Raw genomic sequence first — 12,843 nt, 5'->3', positions numbered from 1 at the left:
AAGCCGGCTAGACATATTTCGCATTATCGCAGGTAGCAGTCCTAACTCCAGGTGCTTCGTAAGGCTTGTTTCCTTCACCAGTAAAGCCCAATGGACGCGATGGGGGCGGCGGCTGGACGCAAATTCACTGTGGCTTGCAATCTGACGCCTGACTTCTCCATTTGCGCCGCTACCGAAGGAGCGGATATTTGGTAAAGCCGACGCGGGGAGTAGTAGCCCCATCGAAAGCGCCTATTTCAGCTAATTGACTAGAATCCACTGCCTCATTTATAACCTGCGCTTTTCCATAAGCAAGTGGCGCAAGCAGAGTGCTCTTCGTGTTCAGCACAGGTTCAGCCATTCCCAATGCTTGATGTCATCTGTCACAGCAGCTGCGAAAGGTGGGCAGGACCATAATAATGAACGACCAAATATTGAGACCGATTTTGATTTTATAGTTTGGTCATTTTGGTGAGCATCACGAAGCTGCAGATACGATGTTCGGGGCTGGTTAGCAAGAAGGCAACCCACCTTTAATGGGCCTTCTTCTTTGTCACCGATACACCGTGCAGGAGCTAAGCTTCATGATAGATGAAACGGTGTGTACAATCACCGTCAATAGTGCAATATTATCGGCATGTTCGGTGCAATCTCTGTCAGAGCGCTATCTCCACCGGGGTGATTTCAGATAAGATCGAACAAAGTGTGGTTGGTCGACCTTTGCTTGAAGTTTGCTTGAAATTTTTTATATGATTCCCTGGTTATGTTAATGTCGAATTTCAGCAATATTCTGAAGTACGTGATAAAATTAGATATGGTGGTGACGACAAAGATCCCACCGATTATTTTCAGGGGATTTCCTATCGTTGTAGACAAAGCCGAAATTATAAGCAGAACAAGGTTACGGAACACGCTTTCGCTACTTCGAAAGCAGCGCAGATACAACTGAGAAAGAGTGCTCTAGTTTGTCACTGCATACGTCTTCGCCTCTGCGCGGTTTTTGTAGTAGTCAAACTGTGTACCCAGCGTCAAGCTTTAGTGTGTTGTCACGGAACGCGCTTGGTCATAGAGAACAGTCGAAGGCGACGAAGAAGAATTGGATGCCCGCAATTACCTCGGAAGCGACACATGCATGTACGCGTGCGTTCACCTCAACGCTCGAAGTAGCCCATGTTGGGCTGGGCGCCCAGCCTAGTTCGTGTCATCCATAAAATAACGCCGGCTACCTCAATTTGTAAACATTTTAAGCACTACGTAATGTTTCAAACATGTGACGAGGTGCGCGGGGAAAGCTCCGACGCCCGTCGTCGCGGGGCCCGCCTGGAATGAAATGGGCGCCAACACATTCGGTACTTATGAGCCATTATTGCTAACGTCTTTGAAAATTCGTCGAAAGAAGGCAGACAGTCTTTAAGCACTTCCATCGCTTCGAAACAGCAAAAGGAAAAAAAAATACCTGGCGCGCTTGATTTTATCGTGCGGGCTGCTTCGGGCTGCGGTTGTAGGAGACCAGCGCAGTCCGGAATTTCGAAGCGAAAACGATGCTAGCTACTCGTTACGACAAGGCATTCGCCAACCCACGAGTCACGCAGAAACAACACCGTCCACACAAACGTTCTTCCCAACACCACTCCGCAAACCACATTTCACATCGGGAAACGCCCTGCCCGCGCTACGGAGGGCAGCCGAACGTATGGCATCGTCGGCGCCGCGCAGGTAGCGCCGCCGGGCTGTCCAAAGCCCAGTGAATACACCCTATAGCGTACAGAGAACGAAAAGATTATGTGACCGTGCAAATCAACCACCAATGCCACCGTAGCCTGTCGGTCACTGTAGTTCCCAGTATCACCGTAGCAAACGTGTGGATGGTGGCCGTATATTCGCTGGAGGGTCGGTGAAATGTAGGTTCCGTGACCGGGTGACACATTGCTGAAAGATGTACTGGGTGCAGCGCGCAAATGCACACACGCACACAACTCGCACACACGCGCGAATATACGCGCACCCGCCCGCACAAGCACACGCACAGAGAAAGGGCGTATTTGAGGTGAGAGGTTGCACCAGCTCGATAACACTGCATAACGCCAAGGAAACAAAGACAAAGTATGCAGGCCGACTGCTAAAAGCAAGGTGAGTATCTGCCCGAATACACTACAGGTTTTTCTCTACTGTTGCACTTCAGAAAAGTTCAGAGCCGTTTTCTTTAGTTTTCCTCGCAAGTTACATTTTTTAATAAACTTTTTCATAGAACTCCACGCCTGTGCTTTGTTAGCAATGTGTTAGCCGCTTCGAGCTGTTTGGAAAAAGAGCGGTGGTTTCGAACCGCACTTTCGCGAGGCAATAAATGATCTGTTTTGAAAACCCATGTGCATCCTCAAACTGGACGGCGAAAGGACTGCCTCACTTGCAAACAGAAACTTGCAAAGCTGCTGAAAATGGGGAGGGGGGCACGCCGATGTCTCTAGCTTGAAAAGTTACAACGCGCCGCGCGTGAGAGCCAAATTCGGGGCGCCATTGTGAAACTTGAATACAAACGGCCGCGGCAAGAAATCAGTTTCGATCGTAACGCGAAACCCACGAACATTCGAGCTCTCGTGTCGCGCGCGCAATGGTTTTAGGCCCAATCCCCCAATCGCCAGCGGTACCAAAGCTCTACGTTCGGGTCAAAACCAAATTACTTCTTCCGGAAAAATTAATGAAATGCCGGTTTGCGGAGGGCATGCCGAAATATAAAGGCGGTTGTTTTATAAGAAAATAAAGTTACAGGTTCTGTCTATGAAGTGATCCCGTATTTCGCGTGAGCGTATACTGTCTCTTATTTATGCTACCACTGTTTATTATTATTTACCAGAAAACCTCTACACGTATTGCCAACTCAAGTCATTGTCGGGGAATTTTTGTTAAGGCACTTTCAAATAGGTTTTCAGCAATTCGTGCTTTAAAAGTGTAGACGTTCGAGCTGTCCAGTCTTAACATGTCCTTTTTGCTCTCCCCTCTCCCCTCAATCTCCAGAGAACGCGAAGAAGGTTCAGTTTCCTCCAGAAAAAAATTGCTCGTCTTACGTTAACTCTTAAAATTACAAAGATACAAGTCCGGCGCAGCAAAATTTGAACTCTGACAGAAGCAGAGATACAGATCAAACAAAATTCATAGCCGGGAGTTCTGTTATCGATGGGTGCTGACGGGGCCTCCATGTTGCAAGGCGCGAATACAACGGTGTTCCAACCGGCAGCGTCCTAGCACGCCGTCGTCGAATTGCGTGAGTCTAGACCAGTCGTGCGTGCAAACAGACATCCTCGCTCTCACGCCTTCTTATAAACAGGCTATGATGCAAAGTAACAAACAGAAACTCTACAAATATTTCCGAGCTTTATTTTCTGTCTACGGGAAACGCCGCCGCTGCAAGAAACACGTCGCTGTTGCCGCAAACGGTAGGACGTGTCCGGAATGTATACAGCCGTCTTCGCTGCTGCGTCGAGCGTCTGCTTCAAGTGCCATCTCAGCCACATTCAGAATCAGAAGCCACGAGGCCGCAGTGTACGCACCCGAAACGAAGGACATGCCCAGCATTTCCGAAACGACGTGGGAGAACGACATAGCAGTCTGAATTTTCGTTCCAATAATGTTCGCCAAGTTAAACTCCTGCTATGACAACCAACACAATGCGAGGCGTGTACGCTTTCTGTGGCAAATGCATTGCTGCATCCTTTGTTGCTGGTCAGTACGCATCCTCTGAATCACGCTTAGCACGATGGCCACAACAGCACACATGCACGCCCTGTTGTCTCAGCGCAGATACTATTTTTTGAAAGCGATGCTGTTTCAGCTGGCAATGGTCCGGCGAACGTGCGCAGGAAAATGGACGATCGATGGCATCCGGTTCGTCCTAAGAGTAACACTCGCTTCTTGGGATTTACGGGAGCGAACAAGTCGCTTCACTCCGGCGCAAGCCGACAAGGCTTTTAAATAAGTCGCCCACACTACACATACCCGGTGTGGGGTTGAATCATCGCAATTGATAACTCCTACATAGTAAGCCCAGCCACAAGGACTACGCCGTCGAATTTCATCGCGAAGCGAACGCGCCCACAGCACACGCACAGCAGTTTTGGCCGCCGGCCTGGGTGCGAAACTTCGTTCGGGGAGACAGCACTACGTGAGGGAGCACTAAACTTGTTCTATCAGTCACACATTACTGTCCACAGAAGAGCGGAACCATGGAAGGTCGACCCGATACTTGCCGCCATGATGTAAACAAAGAGGTAACAGACATGTGACTTTGCCGAACCTGAAATATCCATTGCAACCGCCACCGGCTCCGCGGTGTGGCAGCTTGTGAATTTTGGAACGACCTGTACATTTATAATTGTTTATCACTTGTGGAGGTGAACGTGCAAAGAAAGATTTTACCTGTTTCTTTGAGAGCTTGTGTGCGTGGTTCTCGTTTGGTTGTTCGTCCCGTGACGCTTTGCACATCCGCTCAGAAGTCGTTGACGCCATCTGAGCTGGGCGGCTCATAGCTTCATTTGTTATTATATTATTTACGCTATTATTTTCAAAGTACTGACCCAGGCACTGGTATATTCATTTTCTGGGGACGAAAATATATCTATTTAGACCAACTTCGTTTTTGCATATCTGTTGTTCATCATCAACGTGTTTGCCGTCTTTTTCTGCCGGTAGTAGGTGGCATTGAATCAAAGAAAAAGCGCTAAAGGGACCCCGCAACACTTTTTCAAACTTTTTTCTAAATCTTAAATCCTTAAAAGATTAAAGACCCCGTACAGCTTTCAGTGCTTTGCAACATACCGTCATACGTCATGCAACATACCATCACCTGAGGTCCTGAACAAACTTATTGCTGAATGATCATATAAGATCATTCGTAAATTCCACGACCATGTGACATTATACAAAGCCAAGCAAATTTCGGTTGAATCAACCCTTGTGTGCTGCAATTTTCTGTTCCAGAAATTACATTTTTTGAAGGCAGTAAGTCGTTCTAGATTTTTTAGTTTCGCCTAAACAAATGTACTTGAAATTTTCTAACATTTTACTTTTGTGTGACGAGTAGCATAATTTGTGCGGAGCGCCTTGCCAGAGTCATCTGCTTGTAGCCGACAGACTGTATCTATCACCTGCTGCTTTCATGTCATTTTGAATGCAGCAGTCCAGAGAAGTGTGTATAGCATAAGGAAATTCCGCAGTGCGAAATAACATTTCTCCGCAAAAGATCTCCGCAAAATAACATTGCGACTCCGTAAAACCCAGAAAAAATGTAAAGACAAAATGGTATCGCTTCAGTATAACAGGATTGACAGAAACAACAGAAAATTCGCGCCCTTCCGCTCTGTTAAGAAGTATGAACAGCAAAGCTGGGCGGACTGCAAGGTGTATACCACACAAAACCCGTTTGTTTGGAATTTCCGATAGAGAAAACTTCATGCCTAATCGGAGAAATGGAACCTAGAAGGACTTCGATTTTACTGCAGGGGAAAAACATGCGGCTGCCCCTTTCCCTACTGCATCCTAGGCATCTTCCTGTCTGTGTAACACACCAACTGAAACCATGCACACATAAAAATAGCAGGTGGGGGAAATAGGTAGGGGAAATGGCGAGAAGTATACACGAGTCGGAAATGCGGCGGCGGTGGTGGAGAGGAGTTTAAAGTGGGGATGCAACCATACTCCCCCCGTAGATGACCATACTTCACTGCGCAACACATGATGTAGGAAATCCAGCTTGCAAAATCCAAGCTTGTATCTATTTTTATGACTCAGCTTCACCTCTAAGCCCAAGCGCCATGCTGGGAAGACTTTTTTCCAGATGCAATATACAGTCAAACCCGGCTATAACGAACCCGGATAGAGCGAATTATGCTATATATCGAACAAAAATAATTCAGTTACGGAAATACATGGGAAACATATTCCTTATCACGAAGTTCACATCCGATATATCGAACTGGGCGCGCCCACAATGGCCGCCGAAATGCATGGTCTCGGAGCGGTGATTGAGATGTGGATTGGCCGTGACCACGGAGCAAGAGTTGCGGCTGAGACATTGCGCCTCGCACGGAGCGACGTGACGCCCGAAACTTTCCGTTTCCGACGCGCGGGACTCACGAAGGAACCCGCGCAGTCAGCGAGTCCGTACCAGGACAGCAGCATCGGTGAACTGTGGGAAGAGCTCCCCCACGTTCCCGATGACGTTGCGAGTGAAAGCCGTCCGACGCTTTAATGAAGCGCTTTCGGCAGTCGATGTGCTCCGCCAATGCTTCTTTGATTTTGGAGGCCGCGGACTCGAACTGGTGCAAACAATGTTTCATGTAGAAAATGCTATGCTAGTTGAAGCCGCCATAACGAAAGTGAAAACAAAAATCACCGCTTTTTTCTTTGCGAAGTAGGTAGTTCAGGCGGAAAGTAGATTTATTACTTGCAATAAATGGATTATTTTGGGTATGTTAATGGCTACTTTGCTGTGTTCGTTTCTGCATGCGGGGATGGTGGAGTCGGGGAGGAGAAGGGAAGGGGGGGGGGGCTCCCGCGGATTGCGAACTTGTAACAATAGGTTCGTTATAGGCGGGTTCGGCTATATCGAACTATTGGATATATCGAACTAATCGCGGTGCATATTGCAGTTCGCTATAAACGGGTTTGACTGTAAAACATCAATAAAGGCTCTACACCTGTTTCATTATTTTTTTAATTTTTTTGTACGCTAAAAACAAGTCATTCAGTATTCGTTCAACAGGCCCAGTTTTCATCTACACGGGCACAAGGACTGGGGGATTAAGCATATACAGCTTCGCTCTAAAACATAGCAGAAGATTAAGTAAAAAGTTTGGGCAAAGTGTCGGATGAACGTCGTCATGCATCCCAGACGCGGTGCCACGCAAAGGCACACGAGTATGTATCCGAGGCAACAGTTCTACAATACGACCAGGTTACGAGGCGAATTATCTGGCGTCAAGGGTTCAAGCAGGGAGGACATCACCACTTGTGCTGATCTGTAGACGGCTCTGCCGCTGTAGACGGCTCTGCCTGTTCGAATCTCTCATCCTTATGGTCGAGCGAAGTGTAGATACCTTATTCCGCCTCTAAAGCGTTTTCTGCACCCTGGCAGTGCACCTCTCTTTACGCGGAACAGAAGCCTCAAAGCAGCTGCTGGGAAACAATCTGACCCGCTTGCCAGTGCTCTACACTGAGAAGGTTAAGCCAAACTAAACAAAGGAAGGACACATTGCACTCCGTCTCTGTTGTGGACGTGACGAGCGAACACGTCACACATCCCGAACTCTTGTGGAAGAGTGAAGCTAGGCTGCTCTTTCCCGTTTTGGCACTGCCTACATTTGTGCACGAAGGCATGCGCTTGATTAAAGTGTCAGCCGGGTGTTATTTTCTCTCTTCTTCTTCTTCTTTTCGCTTACATGCTGTGCTAGCGTTTCCTTTTTCGGAGTTGTTTATATTCGCTATTCAAACTGTGTTTTCTTTGCGCTACTGCCGAGAGGCGTCACCGAGCCCTCAATTGAGCCGTAACAGCCGCCATTAGCCGGAATGGACGGAAGGACGATTCTCTTCTACCCTCCACACCCTCCTCTGGGACACACCGAATGCTATGCACACGTGCTGGGTCAATTGGAACGGCCTTGTTCCGGAGGGAGCGTGCTTTCGACACACGTCCGAAATGCGAATGCATTAATCGTGGGGCAATGTGTTTCAACCGAACCAAACCCTTGCCTTAGTTGTGTGTCTCAGTCGCGAAAATCCCGATTTGTTCCTTTTTTTACACGATGGTTGTAAGCTATCCTTGAAGGCAACAAACAACAAAACGTTAAAATATTTTGAAGTCGTTCCGGCCGACTTCGACATCGCCATGAAATTGCTATGTTTACAGAAAAAGTTCCCTAGGAGACGTAGGAATGGCGAGTCAGGGGTCAATGCTTTTAGTGATTATAACGGGCACAGAATTAACGCTAAGCAGCTTCACGGGAAAATGTGTTTTTAAAGTAAACCAATTCACTCCCCTGGCGCGTGCGGTCGGCGCAGCGCCCCCAGATATCCGGAGTTTGAAGCAAGGGAGAGGCTCAAGTTGAAAAAAAAAAATTTTGTGCGCCAATCCACGTGTAAATTTGCAACAGGAAGGTGCCTTTTAGTAGGCAGTGTACATGCTTTTCTACTTCCAGTAAATGACCAGAAAAAGCTCACCGTCTCAACGCCAGGCTTCTTTCTGAAAGCCTTGCTGCATATGGTGTTTGCATTAAGAGAAAAGAAAGTTGTATCCTTATCTGAACTCGATCGGTAACGTTCGCCCACTGAAGTGGGACCGCGGCAGGTCAAGATCCATTATGGCCGTAAGCGCAAGGCTCATGCCGATGCCGACGTATCAAGATCGATGTTACACGAGCGGGCGCAGGGTAGCACTGATGGGTCTCCCTTCGCCACCTATATGCGGATTGTATATCTCGGCTAAGCGTCAGGCGATGCTGTTGTATGTACAAATCTTTCTAAAAACTGGCAATCGAATTAAAAACGGGAACAGAAGCACAAAAGAAGGCGGATGTGGAGGGACGCAATAGTGAGAGAGAAGCTCCACAACCAAAAATGATTGTGACAGTTCAATCACGGGGCTATTAAAGACGGTAGTCTTTCTTGGGCTTCTTAAACCCAGAAATTTTGGTCAGTCTGTCTGTGTTGTGACTCGATTCAGCCACCCGGCCACAGTAAAATAGATATTGCGCAATATTCTTATATACTCACAGCCAAATGTAAACATCTAAGCCCGTTTTAAATGTTCATACTTGTCAACTTTGTTGAACAAGAACAAGACATTACGCAAATATAAGACAGGAAATTAGTACACGAGGGATATTTACAGTGTTCCTTTATTAAAAATTCATTTATGCTTGGTTTTTCGATAGCAAATGATATTCTACATCTACTGCAGAAAACCGCCGCCTGCTGTTGCCCGCGCGACCTCCTGACGGCATATAAAAAAATCACGCGGCAACAGCAACGAAAGGTTCCACTAGCCTGGTTCCACGTTCTGCATGGAACGCACGTGGAGCACGGGCATGCGGTTCTATAAACCTTGTAGTCGGCCGCCTCGATTCACGCGCGTCTCCGTCGTACTGCAGCGCTGGCATCGAGGAACCCGGCCTGTAGCAGTGGAACGCGGTAAATTCAAATCGTCTTGAGCAAACCTTCCGTGTGTTTACCTTGGGATGAGCGCGAGGGTACAGGAACAGCATGAGAGGTAAGCGGGAACGCAAAGGGGAGCATTTCCTTGGCAAATGTCTACAAAGACTATCGTCTTTTGACGACGTTTGCAACGAAAGGAGCAGATACGCGGCCAATTTTTTGAACCGTTGCGTTGACAGTGCGATTTATGCGGTCGTATGACGTTCGCAGTTTCATGGCCCGTCGCTCACTGAAGACCCCTCACACTGCCTGCAATACCAAGTAAACGATTACCACGTTTCTTGTTTAATTTCCCCGCGGCAACGAAGTCTAGAAAATGGCGTTGGCTTGTATTAGGGTGCCCTGTACACGCTGCGGAGAAAGGGACGAGCAGCTAAAATGTTTGCTTCACCATCCTTGAGCCCGACTTTGACCCTCACTATAATTACTCTCGCTAGCGGGGACTTTCAAAGTCATGGGGTTAAAGATGATGACTGGTTCCACTTCGCCTGTTTTTTTTACGCCTAAGCAACGTAGAATTTTGATTAAAAAATGTAAATTTTGTAAACGACACCAAGCTAAACGCGCGCCCGTCGACCCCGAAGGAGTGGCTAAAGTAATTAAAAATGCATAGAGAGCCATAGAATTTTCCGTAATTGTTTAGTAATGCGTGTGCGTTCTCTCAACTCTTTTCAGTTTCCCCAACATTATGTTTCTTCAGTGCACTGAGAGTGCACACCACCCAGACAGTTTTCATTGTTGTTCTTCCCTTTTTGAGTTATGAACCTGATCGCGTTCCATTATAGGCCTTTGTCATTTCGGTGTTTGATTTCGTACTTGTTCACTCGCTGTATTTTGTGTTGTTGTTTTTTGTGTGCTATTTATTTGGATTGCTATGTAAGGCCATCAATAGCGAATTTGTGCAACTTTTGTTTGGTTTGGTTTTATCTTCCGCTGTTTTTATTTTGTTTAGTATTTGTTAGAATGACCTGCATTTCCGCATGTATAACGATTAACCTTAACCTCACAACCTAAACATTTCTGGTAAGGTTAATCATTATAACTGTGGAAATGCAAGTCATTGTAAGAAAAACTAAACAAAAGCAAGAAAAACATAAAATATAACAAAACAAAACAAAAGTCACGGAATTTCGCTATTGATAGCCACATATAGCAATCTAAATAAAAATGAAAACAAACAAGAAACATCAAAACAAAAACGAAATACAACGAGTAAACAAGGATAAAATGAAGCACCGAAAAGACGATGATCTACAATTTCACTCCATCTGAGTTTGAGGCTGGTAGATCGGCTACCCGAACCATTCACTCTCATAGGCGACCTTAATTTGGTGCTCTTCCTGTACAAATGCCCGAGGTCGTCTTACTGAAAATTTTCTAGCATTCTCGAGATTCCGATGTAGGCGAAAAGCAAAAACGCCCATGTGTATCAGGTGCAGAGGGGCTGTATCCATATTTCACATCGTAATTACATGCAAAGCACTTGACACCACACGACGCAAACATTTTCCTGAACTGTACAGACAATTCCTGCTGCACCGATCATACTTCTTGGCCGACAAGCCAATGTTTTCTATAAAGCGCACGTGTGTTTCAGATTTTAGCATTCGGTTTTTAGCATTTTCACAGCTCCACACATATCATGCATAATCATCCTGGCCCTATACGCCAGCAGTCTTCATTGCTTCTATTTCGTTTCACATTTTTTACTGACATAATTTAGCATTTACATTCACACCTGTGTCGTTAAATAACTCTCTTTGGCGCTTTTTGCCCTAGTTGGCCTTGCGCCATTAAATACAAACCATCATCATCGCCATCACCATCATCAAACTTTTTTGGGCCGATACGAGGAAGTGCTTCGGCCGCGTTGGGTGTAGTCGCAAACGAAAGCTTAGCGCTAAAAGTACCAAGTAACTAACTATAACCAAATGGCTCTCGTCCCGCTTGGACACTGCCACTCGAACTCAAAAATTATTTCCTCTGCTTCTTGCCTGCAACAATCTTAAACCACATGACCTTATCGCTTTCCTCCACAAACCATGTGAAATGATTAGCACTGCGTGGTTACATTTCTTGGAGAGTTCGGGGGTATGTCAATTTAAACCCTGTCAGTGCGTCCCTCTTCCTCTGTTTGCATGAGTGGTTGCACCCGCCGCCAACTCGCCTCTCCTAACCGAAGTAACCCGTGCTCGGACAGGGGCTGGTTTGTTCTTTACGGCGAACATTGCTGGTGCTAAGCTGGTACAGATGAAGCGTTATACAAAAGGCCCTGAGGCGCTCCCTACCAACTGTTTTTTTCGTAACAATGACGGAAGTTTATAAGGAACTTTCCGTACACGTGATAGTGAAGGTTAAATAATATTCATCATTGCGCACAGTTTGCGTACATAAATGAAACGGCTTGCGCTGCTGCTCTGTCTATTACTTTCTGCTGGAAACAGTGCGCAAAAGCGACAAGACAAACGTTGGACTCATCAGACCAATACAGGATCATTGCCTACAATACTGGTATCCAATTAATGCTCGGATTCCTGGCTGCAAGTCCATCCGCCCTACAGAAGCAGCAGCAACAAAAAAATAGCGTGGTCTATACCGGACGTAGTTTATGTATTCTCGCAATTGTTTTGTTAATGTTCACTCTGCAACAAAAAGCAGAACAACATGACTCCAAGAACCTTAATTTCCTTCGAGCCGGTGCACAGAACCTATATGTTTTAGCTTGTTTATCTGAGCCACTCGACGAGGTTGCGACACAGATTAAGGTACGCGAATTTGGCTTGATTAATGTCTGTTGAAACGACGCTAGTCGATGATTAGATCTGGACTTCACGTTCCTACGAAGGTCCTGTAGGCATGCCTGGTTGGGCACAAAACAAACCTAGTTTGCTGTCTGAAGCGCAGAATGTACCTAATCTGATAATCCAATGCCCGCAGGGATCGTGCTAGGAAACTACCGTTCATAATCGCCTTCTTTCATTTTTGGCCGTGTCTGGCGAGCGAGGGCTAATATGGCCCGAGTGTATGTGTGGGGCTTCAAAAAGGAAGAAGAAAATATCATTAAAAAGTGAGTAGTTACATACAAGCGAGCATAATTAATGCGCTGTAGTCATTACCCTCGTGCGATCAAGAGAGCTGCTGCCACAGTAGCTAATGAATCAGGGAGAGCAACGTTGCGGCTCTGTACACTGCGCAGTGCACGGGGTAAAGCGCCACGTTGAAGCTACTCCTTGACTGTTTATTCGTACAGCCTCGATCACTTAACAAGATAAAGCATAAAAGATACGGGGCGCAAGGTAAAAATGATTGAACGGTAGTAAATTAGGCTACATCTTTTGATTCTGAGGTTTTACTTATCTGGATTCTTTGAAGACGCCGCTGTTTAACATTGTTCGTTTCATGAACATTCGAGGTGTTTTTTTTTTTTTTTTCGACAGATCCAGATACCGAAACTGAGTCGGATAAAACTGCAGTGGCAAGAAAAACTCGGCCACTTTCCCCTATAAAAGCGCTGACTAGAAAATAGTTGAGATAACGCCCTGAAAACGTGTACGAAGATCGCATTTCGCATTGAATATTAGGTAAATCCTGCTGTTTCAATGATCAAAATGAGCAAAATGCATTTGCCCAAAGGGAGTTTGCTTTCGGCTTGAGTGTTCTGGC

Source organism: Haemaphysalis longicornis, unplaced genomic scaffold, assembly GCF_048455015.1.
Source record: "Haemaphysalis longicornis isolate Haplotype H1 unplaced genomic scaffold, Haemaphysalis longicornis Haplotype H1 scaffold_3, whole genome shotgun sequence".
Lineage (NCBI taxonomy): Eukaryota > Metazoa > Arthropoda > Arachnida > Ixodida > Ixodidae > Haemaphysalis > Haemaphysalis longicornis.
The sequence above is the reverse complement of the archived record's forward strand: the minus strand, read 5'-3'. Positions refer to the sequence as shown.